We start from the raw sequence: 21,108 nt of genomic DNA on the forward strand, positions 1-21,108 counted from the left end.
TCCCATCTACGGGTATGTGTGTATTTAACAAACGATATTAAAATTCGATCGATCTTTTTCTTTTTTTTCTATCATTTTTTATTTCTTTTTTTGTTCCTATTTTTATCGAGAACCAAATAGAGAGGAATTCGTGTTCAACAAACGTATGGTTTGAAAACCTAACGAGTGAATTATGATCTTACTACTAATTTTCTCCTTATTTTGTGTGTGTGTGTCTTTTTCTTTAGTATCTACAAAATTTCTTACCAAGTAGTGATCTTCGCGCGAAGAATAATTTCAAAGTTTTCGTACGTTTGGTGTATATAAGTATACGTTTATATATATATATATATGTTAATTACGTGTAATTGGTCATTTAACGAGAGCCAGTTACGTGGAAAGGCTTTTACGAGGGAAACTTTCTTCTTCGTGGCACTTTATGGGCCAAGTTTTGACCGACTTGGAGACGAGCTGTTTCAAAAAAAGAAAAAGAAAAAGAAAAAAGGAAGAAGAGGATAAAAAGAAAAGATCAAGATTGTCCTTCCCTTCTTGTTCGCAAACTAATAATCCAATTATTTCTCTTACCGCAAGCAAAGGATTTTAAAAAAGAACAAATATTTGTATTCTATTTGCAAAAGTTTATGGTAAAAGATGAGATAAATCAACGTAAACTGAATATATGATAAAAGAAATAATTTCTAATTGGAGGATAATTATCATGCGGAGTTAAAAAAAAAAAAATGCAATAAAATCACTTTTTGAGAACCACTGTGGTAGATAAAGAGAGGATCAAGGATAGAGTTATCCCAGGGGATATCGATCACTGTGAACCATAATAACAATAAACGTTTCCTCTTTTTCTTCTAGATTTAGTCTCTCAGAGAAAGATGGAGTCTTGTCTAACGTGAGAAAGAAGCAGAGAAAAAGAGAGATAGTGATTATAGAACGTCTGAGTTGCTTGTCTGGTGTCCTATAGACAAGAGGGATAGAAAAGGAAAGAGAGAAAAAAAATATAAGAGAGAGAAAGAGAGAGAGAGAGAGAGAGAAAGAGAGACAACTTGCCTCTTGCAAGTATCTCGCTAAAAATATTTCCACTTACCGCGAAAGCCTCCGTGTTCGGAATACTCTTGAAGCTTCCAGAAAAGACATATAGCTCGCTCAGTGAAAATATATCGTCGTGTGTGTATGTATGTACGTACGTATGTATGAAAAAGAGAGAATGAGATACAGAATAAGAGAAAGCAGGAAAGATTTTTCGAAAGATTTTCCAACTGGTGGGGAGGAGGAGAAGGAGGAGGAGGAGGAGGAGGAGAGTTGGAAAGGAAAGAAAGTTATCGACGTATTTCTGAATTTCATGTTTTTTAGGGTAGCTCAATGTTGACTGGCAAGCCAAACCATCTCTGCACTCAGGTATATAAGCCTCGTGTCCAGAATAAAGCGTAAACGTATAGAGAGATACGTATGTATATATGTACCTATGGGGGATGGTACGTCGTAGAGAGTGTGCAGAGTGAGATAGGCCTGGGTTAGAAGGTCGTTTCTTACATAGGGTAAAAAGAAAAATCTACAAAATCTAGTAGGGTCAAATCCGAAGGATACTGATCGGTAGGATCGTCACGCTTCTGACATAACCAGTTGGCTTCTTCTTCTTCTTCTTCTTTTTCTTCTTTGGCTTTAGCTGATTTCTTGAGAGAGAAAGAAAGGAAGCATTCATACTTCGTTCAAGGTTTCTACTCTACCTTATTCGTAATTTATACTTTCAATTTACTACAGTAGCACAGAGATGAGAAAATCGTTCGATTCCAGTTGAAAGTTATTGCTTTCGAGATTTTGCGAAACATGCATGAGATATAAAGTGTTCTGAGGTTTCTCTCTTTATATACACATAAAGAAAGAGAGAAAAAGAGTAAAATAAGTGTGTAAATATATATGTATATATAATATAATACAAGAAAAAAGAAAAAATAAGGAAAAAGAACAAAAAAATACATAGCACATAAGAAAAGTGTACTTTGTATACCATACATATGTATGCATGTTCGGAAGGTAGGGAAACATTCCTACCGATCAAATATTCAGAACATACCATTCGACTTCGAATTAGATTCTCTTTCTCTTTCTCTCTTACCCGAGTTGGATAAGATCCATTACTATCAAAAAGTAAAGCTATTCGACGTCTTTTCTAAGTTCAAACTGGCTCGTGACTTCAGTTTCGAAAGTTAATAAAATCGTCGATCGGGAGTAAAGAAAGAAAGAAGGAAAGAAAGAAAGGAAAAAAAAATAAAGTTTTCATTGCGTGTGTCTATGTGTTTTTTTTTCCGTCTCGAAAACTAATCGATCGTTATACGAACGATATTTCTGAAGAAAGACAGACCAAAAAAAAATGCGAAATAAAGAAAAGAAAAAAAAAGAGAGAAAGGACGAAAGGCAACGTTTACGAAAAGGGTGCAGCATGGGTAGGTGTACCTCTAAGGGTGAGAGAAAATATTGGTCGAGTTTACGGTGCTTGGGTATATATAAGGGTGCATGAATTTATGGCACGATGGTGCCGGCAGTCTTTGAGAACCTCCGTGAAACGCGAGAAGAGTACCTACGCCATTCCCCGAAGGTTGAAGTTCGAAGCTAAGGGCGAAGCTTCTACGTATAAACAAGCCATACTTCGATCTACGATACTCGATACACTTCGACTCCATCGGTTAATCTTTTAGTAACGTTACTTCCAACTAACCTCGTTTCACTTCTTTCGAACACCACCTCCTTCCACCTCTAACTGCGATAAATAACTGCTTTCCTTTATTTTTCTTCATCTTCATCTTCATCTTCTTCTTTTTTTCCTTCTTTTTTATTTCATTTTAATGCTTTTTATATAGTATGCTCACAACTCTTGTAATTATTAAAAATGAAATAGTTCAACAGAAATTTATCAAGACTTACTAGCAAACATAGTGGATGATTTTATTCTTTTATCTTTTAAATTGAGAATATTGATTTATTTGATAGATCGAAATAAAACAGTTAATATTATATATGATTATTTTTATCGGATTTATTATAATCTTGTAACTATAGGAATGGATTGTCAATTTGGATCAATGACATCTCAAGAATATTTCAATGCATAGTTTCTAAATCTTTACGATGCGAGAGAGTACATCGACGTTCGATGAAATTCTCTCGCGATTAATTCGAACCCATGGTATTCCTGGTTCACTCCCCTGGTCCTGTTATATGGTCGGAACATAATTGATTTCCCCCACCATGATCTCTCCATTCCCTCGATCCATCTTGTTCTAATTACTTCGGTGTATTCTTCATCGGTGAAAACTCGAGGACCAATTTCTCTTGTTTAAACAAATGGAAAATATATTTTTTTCTTTCTTCTTTTTCTATCACCCACCCACAAGAATAAAGAGTTACTATCTCGTTACTCTATTAATTTCTCGTTAGAACGGCATTTATTCTCGGACGGACAACGTAAACCAGACACCAACTATAGGTCAACGTTAACCCCACAACCCCCTCGCCACTCTCATCGAAAGACGTCGTCTAGAAACGGCTAAGCCAGTTTTAGGGTAACTCTAAACTATGCTGAAATTCGCCGACATATTTTCGTAATTCATCGAGGATAATTTATGAGCCAACGCTTGGCATAGCAAAAGGTTCGTGAAATTTACCTTCACACTTCTCTTCTTCTTCTTCTTCTTCTTCCTCATCCTGCTTTCCTCTACATCTTTCGGGACTTTCCATGTTGAGAACTACCCTTTCCATCCCCCTTTTATCACGAACCAAGAGAGGTTCTCGGCCTTCCTAAGGTCGACCGGCAACGAGACTAATGTTTCCCTATAATAAACGTTATAGAAAGCCCTTCGAAAGGCGCGTGACTATGATTAAATTACCCTTATCGAACATAATAAAAAGTTATGCTTTGCTACTGACTGATATCGGATAACGGAACTTTCATTTCCTCGACCATAGGTTTTATTCATGATATATTGATCTCCTGTAGGTTACTAATTTTTATTATTTTATTCATTATTCTTTTCAATATATTAATCTTTCTCTTCCTGTTGAAATTCTTATATTTCTGTGATAATATATTTATACGATACTAGGATACTCCGGTCATACGTTGCTGTGGCTTTGTTATAAAACATTGATGTAATGTAATTCTAAACTATTTATTAAAATCAAATTAATGTTCATTGATTATTTCTGGGAATTCAAACTAAGTATAAAATAACATAAATTTTCAATATATTATATACATATAAATAACAACGCACAAAATAATACCACATTTATAATGAAACACATAAATAATAATACACGAGAAAATAGAAAATGTAAGGTTATGCTGTATGTAAATCCGGAAAACACCTGTAACGTGAATATATCGAAATAATTGAATTGTAATACACTGCCATCTATCGGAAATTGATTTAATATAATTCTAAACTATTTAATAAAGTCAAATTAATGTTCACTAATAATTTCTGGGAATTCAAATTTGGTATAAAACATAAATTTTCAATATATATATATAATATATAAATAACAACGCACAAAATAATTCCACAATTAGAATGGAACACATAAACAAAATAATAATATAGGAAAAAATATAAAAAGTAAGGTTAGGTCATATGTAAATTAAAATAATTGAATTGAAATACGACGCCATCTATTCAATACTTACAAAATCTACAAACCTAAGTAATCTCTGAATAATAAATCCTTAAATTAACATTAAAAAATAAAAACAATCGAGATAAAAACTATCCTATGTACTAAATTGAAAAAAATTGAAAAAAATCATACAAAATAAAAAAAATTTCATTAAGATCGGTTCAGTAGTTTCGAAATTCATTGGAAACTAGCAATGTGACACTGCATTTTTATATATAAAGATTTATTTTTTATTCTTATGCGGAAAAAATGAAGACACCCTGTATATGATAAATTAAAAAAAAAAAACATATATACACATAGAACAAATGGAAAAGAAAAAAGAATAAAAATGTGGTAATCTATTTTAGAAGGGAATGATTAAGTGTAATGTAGAAAAAGTGAATATCGGTTATTTAATAATCGAAGTAACGATGATTTAAACGTTTTATTAATTGTTATTAATTCGTTATAGAGATAGGAATGTAAAAAAGAGATAGAAATAGTCGATCGAAATATTTTTCAAGAGAGATGGATCATTCGGTCGGAACAGAAGTATTTCAAAAGGGCATAAACGAATCGAATAAGTTTGAAGATCTATTAAACTTGAAATTTGATTTTCTCCTTTCTCTTCGTCGATTACTTGTCATCCTTAACGACGAATGATAAGTGAATTGGATAAGTTTGACTTTCTCTTAAGAGAAGAGAAATGATCTATCTATCTCGGGGAAAATTACTGTACCAACGATATAAATCTCATTAAAGAAAAACCTCATTTTTTTCCAATGTGTTCCTTTTAATTAACAATTAGGTAATGATAATTAATATTGTTGATAGATATCGTTAATTAAAATTTACATTGTCTGAATGTTTCTTTTTGTTTTGTTTATTATTATACATGAAATATATATTGTTTAAATTAACTTTTGGATAGATTTAAATTATTTATTTTAAGTTGTCAATGAAAAATATTCGATTTGCAGTTACGACGAGAAAATTCTATTTGGTTAACGAAGAGAAATTTTTATTCGCCTGATCTTTTCTCGGATGAGATTTTAAACGGTATTCGGGTACTTATCCCAAAGGGTTCTTTTTTTTTTCTTCTTTTTTTTTTCTTATAACTTCTCATTTTTCTCTTCTCGAATTCTTGTTAAAAGAATTTCTTTCGTTTGATTCCTACCTCATCGTCTTGGAATTTCTATCCTTGATTTCTCACGTTCATCATTTGAATCTATTTTATGAGCTAGATTAGACTTTTTCTCTTATTTTTTATCTCAACTTCTCGTTATCATCGATCTCATTACTTTCGTTTGATTTTTCGATGAGATTTATCTTTAACAATAAATTTGATTTTATTTTCTTTCATTACCTTTCGAACGTAAAATAGTTTCTCTTCTTTTTATTTGCAATTATTTTATTTGCAATCTTTTTTTTCAAAATAGTTGCGATTTTCGAAAGTAGAGCCAATTTAAAGGGTTAAATGATTCAAATGTCGAATGATCAATATTGAATTCTTACAAACCCTCGAATTGGTTTACGTGGAATCGTTTCAATAATGGCTCTTAAATCATTATTGTCGATAATTCAAGAACGTTCATGATCCTCCTTATCTTTAAGACTCTTATTTTCACCACGAAATTTAAGATGCCAGTGTTGAGCAGCAAATTCGCTAATAGCCACTTAGCCAAAAGCACAGTTCATTCATTCTTCCTAATTTAATTAATTTAACAAATCCAATTTGAAAATACGAAAAACATAATAGAAATACTACTACCAAATAAAACTATTTTTGCAACCATTTTTTTCTTCTTATTTAAATATAAAAATTAAAAATAATTTTTCTAAATAAAATTGATTATAATTTTATTAATAATAAATATTTTAACATTTTAATTTAATTGAATAAAATTAAAAATAATTTTTATATAAAAATATCATTAATTATTGATTCAAAACAAAATATTGAGAATTTGTAATATTTTTATGAAGCACGAGGTTACGATCTCATGATTTTAACGAATATATTTCATTCTGAAGTTACAGTTAAAAAAAAAAAAATTGAAAATGCGTCTCACAGAAAAAAACTATTGACGGGTAATGGGTTAATAAAAGTAAGAAAATATTCGTAATTGTATTCTTAGCATTTCATATTTAATTTGATAAAAAATAATTAAATATCAAAAGACGCCAAATTTTAACTGTTTTTTCACATTGATTTAATACACGGAAATTGATAGATTTGTTTTTACTTTAAATGTTGATTTTTCACGATCGTTTCGATCTTATTCTACAAGTTAAAGAAAACTTTTATTCCATCGTCATCTTCTCTTTTACTTTTACATCAATTCCGAACATCATCGATCTCATAATCCTTATCCGATTTCTTCAAAATGGATGTATCTAATAAGTATTAAAAACTTTAATTTTCTTTCCGAAAAATCAAACTTCCTGCGTGTAATATTACATTTCCTCTCAGATTATTAAAATCTTTTTTAATGTTATATGTTTACACGATAATGAGCACTTTTCTCTTCTTCTTCTTCTTCTTCATTTCCTCTTTTTTTTTATTCTCATATTTTTCTTTTTTTCAAATATTATTTCTTTCCCTCCATTTTATAATCTTTTTTATTTCATACTCTGGAAGAGTGGAAAGAAAAAAAAAGATCTTCGAGAGAAATTGTAGAAAAGAATTATCCCCAGGATTTTACTAACGAGATATTCTAGTTTTCCTGTTTGTTGTTTGTACAAAGATTTGTTCTAGCGATTCTAGCGATTATCTGAATCACTACGAGAATGCGAGAAACGACTTGGTAAAAGTAAAGGGGGCGAACAAAGAAAAAAAGAAAGGAAAGGAAAGAAAAGAAAAGAAAAGAAGAAACGAAAGAAACGAAAGAAAGAAAGGAAGAAAGAAAAATAGAAAGGATCAAATGGTACAGGGAAAGCTGTGCCGCAGTTTGTCAGAAAAAAAGAAGAAGAAGATGCGTTGTTGAAAAAAAAGGGTTGCTATAAAACCGGATATACCGACAATGACGATGACGATCAGGATGATGATAGCAAACGATCGTCAGGTGATATCGCGATAACAAAGGCAAAAGCAGCCTCAGGCACATTTTGATCCCTTCTATCTGATCTCTTTATATCTCTTTACAACCCTTTTCTTCTCGTATCAACTCAATGGTGTTCCTGGCGTGGAAAAAAACGAATCGAGTGAGTTTCAGGAAACGTTTTTTTCGGATACCGTGTAGTCTCGTTTTTATTCGCGCTACACACCCTACTAAATAGCCAACAATCGTCTCTAACTTTTTTCTCTTTTTCTTTTTTTCTTTTTTGGATATCCCATTGTTCCATACTAGTGTCTCATATTACGTATTAATTACAAATTGTCGACACTTGATTATAATATTTGTTTGATAAATTTGATATTTTCTATCTTTTTTTTTTTTTTTTTACATATTTATTTAAATGTATTTTATACTTTTTTATATAAGAAATCATATATAAAGTAAATGAAATGTCATATAAATAAAAATCTGTTTAATTTCAAATGCATTGATTCGTAATAGCAATTGTTGACGCATAAATGCGTGCGCGCTAGTTAATAAATCAAATTAATAGAAAATAATATCTACAAATTATATTTAATGCAAAAAGAGAAAAATAAAAATACGCCATGGCGTATGTACAGGAATATACGAGAATAATCAAACGTTAAAGCGTACGAAAATTAAATTCATATCGATTGAGAAGAAAGAAAATAAAATACAAAAATTGATATATTTATATAAAAAAAAATTTAATAATTTTTCTATACGAACATGACACGAATCTCGATGTAATATAATATCATTCGTCATAAAGGTAGAAATAAGAGAAAAATCAAGTTGCACGAGTAAACAGCAAGACAGAGAGAAAAAGAGTGAGAGAAAGAGAAAGAGAGAGAGAGAGAGAGAGAGAGAGAGAGAGATTAAAAGAAAAAGAAAGAAAGAATTGGAGAGATGGAATATAGTAGTACTCATGGATATAAAGGTCGAGGACTATCCTTTGTCCTTTGAGAAGTCAGCACGATATTTCCGAGTTCTCCTCTCGTTCGTAATATCGCACAAGGTGAATGTAGGCGAACGGAGGAGCTTATCCTTTCAAGCGGGTCTGATTTAAAGGACTCGTCTGGTACAGAGTCACGTACAAGGTAAAGAATAAGAAGAAGAAGAAGAAGAAGCATAAAAAAAAAATGAAAAAGTAGTAGAAGAAGAAGAAGAAGGAAGAGAAGTCACCGTTTTCGTCGTCGTTTTGTCGGTGACTGTAAACCGACCGCACTTTAGGACACGTTGTTGGTGTGTGTGGATGTGCATGAGTGTGTTTAAACTTCTACTACTTCTGCTACTACTACTATTACTGCTAGTACTACTAGTAGTGGTGGTGATGGTGATGGTGATGGTGCTGGTACTATGGGGATGCTGGTGATGTTGCTGTTGCTGTCCGTTGTGTACCGTAAATCCACGATGCAGGATTTTCTTTCCTGTCTAAGAGCAAAGCCGTGCGAACGAGGGAAACGAGCTCGTACGTGGTATACTTATCTCTCGCCTAGAAAACGAAATTTACCACCGAGTGAAACTTATCTTTCGATTCGCGGATGCTTTCGCGAATGTAACGAGATTTTTTCTTATTCTTTTCCACTCATACCTTATTTTATTACGATCGAACGTATACCTACTTGATATCGAATACAGGAGGAAAGAAAAAATGCACGAGGAATTTTGCGATACTTCAGAATGAATATTCATTGGATCTTTCTTCTTAATAGTTATGCAGGAGTTCTTTTTATGTATATATATAAAATTTTGAAATACCAAAGATCTGAAAACCAATTAGAAACCCATTATATTATTATATATATATATATTATTATATTATTATATATATTAAAAAATGATATTATATATATTAAAAAATGTTATTATTATATAAATTAAAAAAAATTATTATATTATATATATACATAATAATTTTTTTTTAATTTATATAATAATAACATTTTTTAATATATATATATTAATATAATAATTAAATATTATATATTAATATTAATTTATTTTTTATATTTATATTTATTTAATTATATTAAATATTATATATTATATATATATATAATAATATAATGGGTTTTTAATTGGTTTTCAGATTTTCGATATTTCAAAATTCTGTCCATCAGATGTAGTCGTTGAAGTTATGCATATAATATTTGATTTTCTATTTGCTGTTGGTTTCATAGCAAACTCAAAGCTCAACCTTTCCATGTTATGTAAAATTTTTTCTGAAAATGTTGTTTTATAATGGGTTTTTAATTGGTTTTTTGATCTTTGATATATTGGCTTCAGATATAAAGACCAAGCTGCGTTCCTCTGTGAAAAAATAAGTTTTTTATTTACAGTATTTACAACATTTATCGAATTAAAAAAAGATTCACTCACCTATAACAGAACAAGAAACAACATTTAATGTCTTTTTATCTTACAATTAGCCTTTATTACTTTCCTTTAAATAAATTTGTCTTTCTTCGTGGAAAATTTTCCTTTAATTACCATATCATCCCACTATTTTCTATCGTTATATATATCTGCCGATGTCACTAGATGTGACCTCTAGTGCTATATTTAATAGAAATACTAAATTAAACATATTAAAGAAAAGCACTCTAAAACTGACATGGTCTTCTTTATATATGTATATATGCAAAAAAAAATCGTTGTATCGTTCGAGTAATATAATTATACGATATATGTAGAGAATGAGAGAGAGAGAGAGAGAGAGAGAGAGAGAGAGAGAGAGAGAGAAAGATAATTTAACAAATGTCTTCATTTATCGTAATCCGACCCGAATATGTCGGGAGAAAGGAAAAAAAAAAAAAAAAAGAAAAGAAAAATGTTCCTTTTTTTTCAACGATCTTCCTTAACGACTCGTGTTAATCACCGGGATAAAAAAAAAAAAAAGAGGAACACACGGTTTCTGGGTAAGGTTCCTATTTTTCTCGGAAGAGTTACATACCGTAGAACATTTTCAATCTCACTTGGAAAGGTGCAAAACTGTATTCACGAAAAAAACTATGACAGAAAAACGTCGTTGTGCATGACTTTTGTCATAGTGTATTATAGTCGTTGAGAGAATCGTAGTCGACGTAATAGCGTTGTGAGTCCTTTCCAAAGAGAAAGAAGCTTTGTTCGACGTTGCAGAAACGGATACCGCTCATCAGGAGCTCAACGTTGTCGTCGTTGTGTAGTATACTATATATATATACCATCTAACCCCCACAATGCACGTTTTCCCTTTTTTTTTTATCAGAGACTTTCTTCTACTATCCAGAATCCATGTTCGGCAACGATTCTGGGATCAACGATGCGATTAATGGCAATGGATCGTTCACCTTACTCTTTTTTTTTTCTTTTCTATTTTTTTTTTTTTTTTTTTATCAGGGATTCTATACATTTTCTTTTTTTTTTAAATATTTTTACTTGCTTCTTAGTTTTTTTTTTAAATATGAATTTAATAGGATGATCGTCTTGTATATTCTGATTTTTAAGTACCTAGACAGCAACCGCGAGATAAATAATTTATTAACACATTCGCGACCGCTGACGTGAATTCACGTCATTTTAAATTTTGAAAATTTAGTAAAAATAAATTTATATATTATATATTGTATAAATTTATATTATTTTATAATAATTATTATTTTTATTATTATTTTTATTATTATTTTTTATTATTATTTTTTACTATTATTTTATTATTACTTTATTAGTATTATATATATATATATATATATATATATATATTTAATATGGAGTCCGCGAATATCCGCGGATATCGGTGAATGGAAGGATCGCGCTCAGGGAAGAGAACAATGGCGGGATTTGATATTTGCGGCAATGAACTTTCGAGTTCCTAACGCCAACTAATAATAATAATAATAATAATAATAATAATAATAATAATAATAATGTTAATATTAAAAATTTATATTTACGTATTTATAAAAATTTTATATTTTAAATTTATATTTAATTACTTAATATATAATTATATATTATATACTATATATTATATATTATTTTAATATATATATAATATATTAAATATAATATTTATAAAAATATAGTATTCAAATAATTCTATTTTATTATATTATTATATTTTATTATGTAAATATAAATTTAAATAATTTAAACTTATATTTATATATTTATATATAGAATATATGTAAAACTTATTGTTTTCTCAAAATTTCATTATTTTTGCCGGTACTTAGTATAAGAAATGGAAAAAATATGCTGGCCGCTAATGTGTTAACCGAATAAAAGCACGCATTGCCTAAATTGATTTTTTTCTTAAGTTTTTCGTTTATTTTGTTCGTCTAAAAAAATTGTATTAGGTTGGCAATTAAGTGATTGCTGATTTTGTCGATAAATGTCTTCTTAAAATCAGCAATAACTTAGTTGCCAAACCCAATATTACTATCATTATTTCTGTTTTGTTTTTGTACAGTTATTATTCAGCAATTATTTAAGCGAAATTTTCTATTTAAAAGAAGGACTTAGAAACGATCATTTCTTCTCTTTTTCGAACTACTCGCAAATTTTGCCAGAGGTTGCGACGGGGGCTAATAGAAAGCCATAATTCTTCATAGCAATGAAAGTGAGAGAGAAAGAGAGAGAGAATGTAACCCCTTGAATTTTCCTCCAGGCTGGTGGATATTTCAGATAACGTGCCGCTCGACATTTAAATTTCAATGATAGAGAGGAAAACTTTCAACTTGGTTCGCTGTTATTTTTGGAATGAGTAAGAAGAAGCAAAAGTAAAAAAAAAAATGTAAATCTGATTTAGATTCGTTACTTTGACTTTTTACGTTTTATTTCTACTAAGTAGAGAAATAATTTTGAAAGGGATCGTTGTATTATAGATCAGTATATTTATCAGATTAAAAATTACAATCAATTAATTATATTATATTTATTATCTGTTCCATCTTTTTTCGATAAAATAATCGATATGTATCGTTAGAAATGTATAAACGTAATTTGTGATATGTGAAAAATCAAGTTTGAAAAAATTATCCTTTATTTTAATTCTTTCCACGAACACATATACTACTATTGGCTTGAAAATTGAAATAGCTTAATGAAATTTGTGAAGTAACATATGTTAAATCTAAGTTAGTCATTTTGAAGATAAAAAGAGGTAATTAGTGATTTTTATAGTTAACAGCGACTATAAATGTCTTTTATATTTTTATAATAATTCTTTTGATAAAAATTATATCTCTCTTTCATGAGCTTAAATACAAACACAAAAGGCAAGAGAAAAGAAAAATAGAAGAAGATAATAAAGTAACTGAAAGGTAAGTAACAAAAGTCAATAAAAAGTAGAAAAAGGGAAACTTAAACCTCTAGTGTGATGGTAATGGTGAGAAAAGGAAAAATGTGTGCATTATGATGAGACTTTTATACAATTATTCTTTTCATAATTATACCTCTTTTATAATTTTAAATACAGACATAAAGATGAAAAAGAAAAAAGAAAAAAGAGAAAAGGAAAAGAGAAAATTAAGAGTATAATATAGTACACACGTTGCAGAAATGAAACTCTGTTTGTTTTCAAAATCAGTATATCTAAAGAGAGAAAGAGAGAAAGAGAGAGAGAGAGAGAGAGAAAGAGATACACTATGATAAAAGATGGAATTAGATTTTGTTTTATAATTTAAGACAGTATAATATTAAATATTACAAAGCGGTGGAATAGAGTATTAAGGAGCATGAATATTTCTTTTTACAAAAATTCAAATTCAAATGTTTACAATTATATTTTATTCTCTATCCATAAAGGTTTAAAGGGCACCACTATTGTGAAATTTTAAAAAATTCGATATTTTTTTGTTTGCATTTTTGTTTGCACTTTCAAAAATAACATACTAAAATTTCAAGTGCATATCTCAAATAGTTTTTGAGTTACAGTCATCTAATATTTTTTGATTTATAACGATGAAATCAGTAACTTAAACTTTAAATGCATTTTTCTCGAAACTACTTTTTTTTTTTAATTTGCTGCAGTTATAACTCGAAGACAAATCATTCGATCGAATTGATTCTTATTGCAGCTTCTTTTATATATATTTCTGCATACCATGAACCTCCAATTTTTCGATCAAATAAAAAATGTAATTCTGGCAGGTCAAAAATCATCAAATTTTCGCACGAAATTTGAAATGTTTTTACAACTCCGCCACTTTGTTCAATTTCAATTTTTACTTTCGACCGAGGTTCATGGTACAAGAAATTCTTTCTTTTTCAATAAACTTTTTTGTTTTTTTGAATTCATGCACTGTAAACTTTGCTATAATTGCAACAGTGGGGGGACTTTTTTGGGGCCATTGGAGATTGCGAATAACTCGTTTAATTTTCAATGTTTTTATCCAAAAATTTTGTCATACATTTATTACATATCCACGAATATCTCCTAAAAAAAACTAGAACATTCTATGAAGTAGTTTTCTTTAAAAAAAATTCAGAAAAATCACCTTTTTTTCAAGCGATCACACTAGTGGTGTCCCTTAACTACAATCGTTTAACAAAACTATGATCACATTTCAATATCTTTTCCCATTGTCGCGATACCTTAGAAATACCACTCTTGAAAAAGTATAAAATGAAGGGTCAGAAAAAAAAATATAAGTTAATCGACAAGTATGAATCAAAAATGAAAAAAATAAGAAAAAAATCTTGAGAGTTGTATCATGATTCTCGCTATGGTGTAGGCGAGAAAAAGATAATATAAAATAGCACTAGTAGGAGGATATGATATTCTCTAGGTTGGGTCCATTAAAAGGGTGCTGGGGATATCTCGTTGGTTGGGATGTTCATCGAATCTCGTCTTAAGAACGAACTGGAGCACTACGTCGTCCGTTGAAACGATCGTGAGGCTAAGCCACGAACCTAGGAGCCAGGAAGCTCTCCCCTGACGCTCCCGGGTAGATTTAATTAAAATTTAATTCGAGGGTTTTGCTAATCCCGTAAGTTCCACGACTAAGAGAGAGAAAGAGAGAGAGAGAAAGATATACCATGTATACATATATATATATGTGAGTGTGAGTGTATAGATGAATGTGGTTCTCACTCGCACGTGTCTTTCGCGTTCGCGAACAACGATTGTAAGAGAGGGGAGGGGGTGGTTGAGAAAGAACGGAAGGTGGGGATTACCGCTAAAAGCGTACAAATCCCTTCTTCCCTTTCTCAAAGCATAGTTTGCGAGAACGCGAAGCTTCTGCAAGCCCTACGAAAAGGATGAAGAATGTTGATGGTTTTGATTGAATTATTGATAGTTGCGTTGTTTAAAAAATTCATCCCAGTTATGGTTACAAAGAAATATTATTCTTATTTGTTTACTCAGTATAATTATTTTATCTGTATTATATATTAATTTATTATATTTTTTATTATACGTAACCTCTTCTAGTCAAAGAAGGGACTTATGTACATCTCTGATTTAGTTTCAATACTTTTATGTTAATAAATAATGCAATATTTATTAATCAATTTGTTGTTTTTCGAATTTACAAAATAAAATATATAAAAACTTTCTATATATATATTGTGTGTAGGAAAGTGTTGGACAGGTGAGAAAAAAAATCAGAACATATTTATTTTGATCCTGTTGAACGTTTTATTCTTTTATTAGGACATCTTTAGCAACTTTAAAATATAAATTTACATTACTTCAAAAATACATAGTATCTCGAAACGCTAAATATATAATAATATTTTTTTATTTATACCTTGATCATCAATGTTCCTAGTCTTTTATGTATTCATATTTTTAAATACTTATTAACGTATAACAATTTAAAAACTAACACACATATATACGAACTGTAATTAGAGAGTACTTTGTTCTAAATCTTTTTTGTCCATAATTAAAAAACAAAAAATATGGGAAAAAAGGAGAAGAAATTCGTGACAAGGGAATAGAAAAAAATTGTAGATTGAAAGAATAATTTTGGTCGAATCGTGACTCTTTTTTCTAAAAGTATAGGGGGTGGAGGGTTAACGTACTAGCACGCGAAGCTTGAAAGCCAAATTCTCGAGCAGTGACCTCCAATAGGTGATAAAGATAGATAAAAGAGAGAGAAAGATAGATAGACAGATAGACAGACAGACAGTCAGACAGATAGATAGATAGATAGATAGATAGATAGATAGATAGAGTTGGTAGAGAAATTGAAGAGAGAAAGAGAGAAAGAAGATAAAACGAACGTGGAAACTGTGAGAGCTTTTAAATGTAAAGCAGATCGACGGACAGCAACACGTAACCTTTCTGCATGGTCGGTGGAACTCGCTTTCGACAAGTGGAATGCGTGAAAATAGAGATGGACTAAGAGAAAGATAGAAATATAGAAAGAGATAAAGGATAAAGAGAGAGAAAAAGGGAGAAAGAGACGAAGAAAGTTGTTCGAGAAACTCTTTATGTCTATATATATATATATATATATATGTATGTATGTATGTATGTATGTATATATATATATATCTCATCTTGCCTACGCTTTCTCCATTTCCCACGACACTCAAGCAACATTGCTTGCATCAGTCGGAGACGGTTCCTCCGAGACAGGAAAACGGAAAATGCAGCCGTTGTCTGCGAAAAGATGCTTTATGAAATTTAATAAATACGAAATGAATCTGCTACGCCGTCAACCAGAGTTGCCGCCACCACCACCATTGTGCATGCACGAATGTACTTTAAAGAGAGAGAGAATATATAGTTTATTTCGCATGAATGGGGATGTTCTGGTATATAACAGAGAAAAAAAAACATAGTTAAGTAAGAGAAAAAAAAAGTTAACGAAAGAATTCTTAATACTAAACATATTTATGTATATATATATATATATGCGTGTACACACTTGATTATATCAAATAACAGGTATTTCATTAGTAGCGTATGTGTTTCATCTTAAATATCATTTAGTTTTCATTTATTTTTGTTCTATAAAAAAAGAAAAGTTTCACTTCAGATTTTTATTTTTACAAAGGAAGGATCGATTGTATAATTTTTGATTCGATAATTAATTAAAGTATGGATTGGTAAAGATAAAAATTCATAAAGATATCAATTTTCTCTACTTTTATATATCATTTAGATTGCATTTATTTTCTTTCTACAAACAAAGAGAAATTTCACTTAAGAATTTTTTTTTTACAAAGAAAAGATCGATAGTATGATTTTTGATTCGATAATTAATTGAAGCATGGATTGCGAAAAATAAGAATTTATAAAGATATGAATTTTTTCCCTAATTTATATTCTATTGATCAAAATAATAAATGAAATAATATACGTAATTCTATCAGTTGTCGTAGAAAAAGCAAATGGAACAACATAGAACTTTAATCAAAATTTTTAAATCAATTATTTAATAGCCTTTTTTGTACTTCCATCGTTGTTATTAAAATAATTATTAGAAAAATCACGAATTATTATATTATATAACAATAGAGTGAACAAAGAAATGACAGAAAATGATAGAGAAAAATGACATCCGTTCCCTTACCTTTTTTTCTCCATTTTACCAGGTCTACTATTATTATTATTATTATTATTATTATTATTATTATTATTATTATTATTGTCAGCATGGTTATCAATCCATCTTGGTATGACATGGGGCAAAAGTAAAATGATTGGATGTGTTCCTCGTGCTATTACATATGTGTGTTTCTGTTCTCTGACGAAATTCAAGGTTAAGCAAAGATGAGATACACCCTTGGCTGTTGGCTGACAGCTCAAAGGGAATTCTATCCGTTCGAACGTATTTCATACGTCAAGCATCTTGGAATATTTCTTGAGAGAGGTGAACGTCTAACAGAGATATATAAAGAAAGACAGAAAACGAGAAGGAGTGTGTGTATGCGTGCGTACATGTGCGTGAGAGAAAGAGAAAAAGTATATGTTTATGTGTGTGTGGATGTGTGTATAAGAGAAAGAGAGATAGAGATAGTACATTACCATTAGCAACGAACTGCAACACGAATCGCAAGATGTTAGGGTGTGTAACATTCCCAACGAGGAATAGAAGCGACGACCGAGAATCTAAGACTCTACCAATATTAGCACTAACCTTAATGTCGTCAAGAGAAGAACAGAGATAGAGAAGTGTTCACCGAAGCGTACATTTCGTACGACAGAATAGAGAGAGAGAGAGAGAGAGAGGGAGAGAAAGACTAGGTTGCTGGTAGAAGGGTGGTTCTAACACTGTGTTCTAGTCGCGTTTAGAAACCGTACCGAGGATTAACCCGCTTTACTCGAATCAACTTCGACGTCCGTGAGCGAGAAATTTCATTCTCGATTTACGTTTGCCCTTTCAACTGACGTCGGAGTATTGGGATAGGAGGGCGGGGAGAAAGGTTTTACACGAACGAGTTCTCTAGGAAGATTACCATGATCTTCTTTTTCCTTTATACAACGTATATAACAAAAATAATCTGTATATTTTATATATACGCGCGTGTATACAAATAGAAGAAGAAAAAGAGGAAAAAAAATATAATAAAAAAATATGAGAAATCGATTTAAATAAAAAAAAAAAAAAAAGATAGAAATTATATAAAATAAAACAAGATCGATGAAAGTGATTCTCAATTAGTTATTCGTTTCGTTCATCCCTTTCAAAGGTAAACCTAGTTATTTCGATTCTTTCCTTAGAGAGTAGGAGATCTATCCTTTTTGTTGAGAACCCCTGTTATATATTAATACCATGGGGAAACACGAATCGCGTGATAGGATTTAATCGTTCGCGTTCGTTTGTACTTGTTTATCAATTCGAAATACGTTGTAAGGACTTAAAGTATTAAGAAGTCGTCGGTGATTCCCTTTTCTCTCGTAGAAACGCAACACGACGCTATTCTAGTACATATATAGGAGAAAGAAAAGAAAAAGAAAGAAATTTATTGTTAGGAGAAAGAGAGAGAGAGAGAGAGAGAGAGAGAGAGAGAGGAACGGAGGAAAACAATTCTATAAAAGACGAACGAAATAAAGAAAACTAATAAGAAGACGAAGGTAAACGAATTTCTTGCTTCTTTTTTCGAGTGACAAAAAGAAGAAACAGAAGTAAAAGGAAATAAAAAAAAAATAACAGTTTACTAGTGTAATTAATGTACTCATATAAATGGACGTAAGAGAGAAAAAAAGGAAAATTACTTTGTTTGTAACATAAACGAACATAGTTGAAAGAAGAGATAGGATAAAATGAGAAAGAAGAAAGCAAAAGAAAAAGAAATAGGAAAAAAAGATGATAATAAAAAAAAAGATATCGTAGAAAAAGATAAAAAAAAAGGATACGGTACCAGTCAGTTCGTGATGGTACGAAACTATCGGATAGGTCCTTGGTAACAGTTATTCGCCATAGCACGTAAAATGAAAATGTTTTATTGCACCCGGTCGTTGTTTAACTCGACTTTACATTTCCATTCCTCATAGCCTTGGTGGCTTGTTCGTGTCGCGTTGAGTTTGAACTTACCGCAGGTAACATCGGTCTCGTACCTTGCGATACGAATGCGGTTCTCGCATTGCGGATGTCGCTTCTTGTCCATTAGAAATTCTAAGTTCATCGTCGGTAAACCGCGAAGTAGAGTTCAACTTTTGGTTAACGGAGTCAAGCGAATATTAACATCTATCTACCTTTTTTTCTTTTCTCTTTCGAAAGAACGAGAAACAAGAACAAGAACAAGAAGTAGAAGAAAATTTCTTCATGAGGATTTCATTTCGAAATGTTCTCGGACTCTACTATCTTCTCTAATTGTTTCGTGGACTTACCAAGACTATAGTATTTTCGCTTACGTTAAACAAAGGAGACTTAGTTTAATTGGAATTATGAGAAATCCTTTGAGAATGCTAATTATTATATTTATATACATATGTGTTTAACGTTTTGGAATTTTAATCGCGCTTTATAATAATATTATTTCACTAATTTATTATTATAAGAGAATTTGTATTCGTTAGAAATGATTTACGATTCAAATGTAAATTATTGCAGCATGTATTTTCGATAATGCAGAGAAATATTTTTTCAATGAAAATAGTTTCACTGTATTCTATTCATATTTTTCTAACATGACTTGCAATAATTTAAACGTGATTTTTTTTTTATTTTTCATTTAAATACGTTTGAGTTGTTAAAGCACGCAAAGATACTGAACACACGGACTGAGAGGGAAAAGAGAGAGAGAGAGAGAGAGAGAGAGAGAGAGAGAGTGAACAACTAAGGTAACTGTATGACGTTTAGCTAAATGTATCCAGCGTTTTGCCTTTACCATTGTTTCAAGCCATTCAAAATGTATATCCTGGATCTGCTTGCTTCGTATTTCCTCTCATGTTCTAAGTTTCAAGTAAGATGAAGAGAGAGAGAGAATCCTTTTCGGGGACATTCCATTTCGGACGATGAAGTTGCATAGGGAGTTAGTAAGATACGCTTTCGTCGAAACTCCTCGTTTGCATCGCTGTCTTCAGCAAAGGAATGACATTTCAAAGTCTAACTTATACAACTTCGGGATAGTTCAATAATTAAATATTAAAAAGAAGAAAAAGAAGAAGAAAGAAAAAAATAGGAATTCCTCCGGTTATTAATTAAAAATTTCGAATTGATTCGAAAAATCAAGTTTAACTTCTTTTTTTTTATAAACTTGTTAAAGTATTTCCTATCTTTCTTCGTGACATTTTACTTTCTTACGTTCAAAGAAAGAAAGGAAGTTATAAAGACAAAGAGAAAAAGAGAGAGAGAGAGAAAGAGAGGAGAAAGAGTAATACTAATTAAAGTTTTCTATTGTAAGATTACAATGAGGAACGACGAGAAAGTAGTATAAGAACGTTGACATTTCTCGTTTCCGTTCTTTGATTTTCTTGAACCACGACAGAAGAAAGATCAACAAGGAAGCTTAATCCGCTCACGCGTTTCGATAGAAAGAGGAACAAACGTTTTGTTCGAAAGCTTTCTCGGTGGTCCTTTTTCTGATACTTTTTCTTTTTCTATCCATCTATCTGTCTCTTTCTATCTTTGTGCATTTTCTCTTTTCCAAGTTGTCACCTCCACCCATCCATCAGCAGCTCCTTCAACCCCCCTTCCCCTAACCCTTCCTTTGCTAGTCTATTACCCCCTCTTGTACCAAAATGAACAGTGGGAAAAGCTTTGACCGTTCGACCAGTTTATTGTTACACTGGTGGACTACGTGAAACTCTCCCTCATTCTCTTCTCCGCCCCCTTTGCCAATCACTTTCACGATTTACCATTCTCTTTCCCCTTTCCCTTCTTTTTCTTCTACATTTCTTCGTTCTCCATGTTGCCTGGCACAAGACTATTTCGATGGGAAACACGATTGGGCTTGGCACGAAAAACCTTTTTCTTTCTATCTATTTTTATTA

The 21,108-nt window shown here is 30.8% G+C and overlaps 1 protein-coding gene and 1 long non-coding RNA gene across 5 annotated transcripts in view; one reads left to right on the forward strand and one right to left on the reverse strand.

Moving 5' to 3' along the window:
• Positions 1–21,108, reverse strand: part of LOC107070583 (lachesin) — a 279,183-nt gene that overhangs the window by 129,954 nt on the left and 128,121 nt on the right. Inside the window, exon 1 of one of the 4 annotated variants that reach the window (XM_015328919.2) lies at positions 17,698–18,179. The exons of the other annotated variants lie outside the window; for them this stretch is intronic. The gene's annotated coding sequence lies outside the window, so the exon portion shown is untranslated. Of the gene's footprint in view, positions 1–17,697; positions 18,180–21,108 lie in introns of those variants that run through there. 4 annotated transcript variants of the gene reach the window in all.
• The window catches only part of LOC149031826 (uncharacterized), a 142,668-nt gene that overhangs the window by 26,442 nt on the left and 95,118 nt on the right, over positions 1–21,108 (forward strand). The gene's annotated exons all lie outside the window — the stretch shown is intronic.

The sequence above is a fragment of the Polistes dominula genome, unplaced genomic scaffold (genome assembly GCF_049000335.1).
Source record: "Polistes dominula isolate Pdom_NZ unplaced genomic scaffold, Pdom_raw_medaka contig_16, whole genome shotgun sequence".
Classification (NCBI taxonomy): Eukaryota; Metazoa; Arthropoda; class Insecta; order Hymenoptera; family Vespidae; genus Polistes; species Polistes dominula.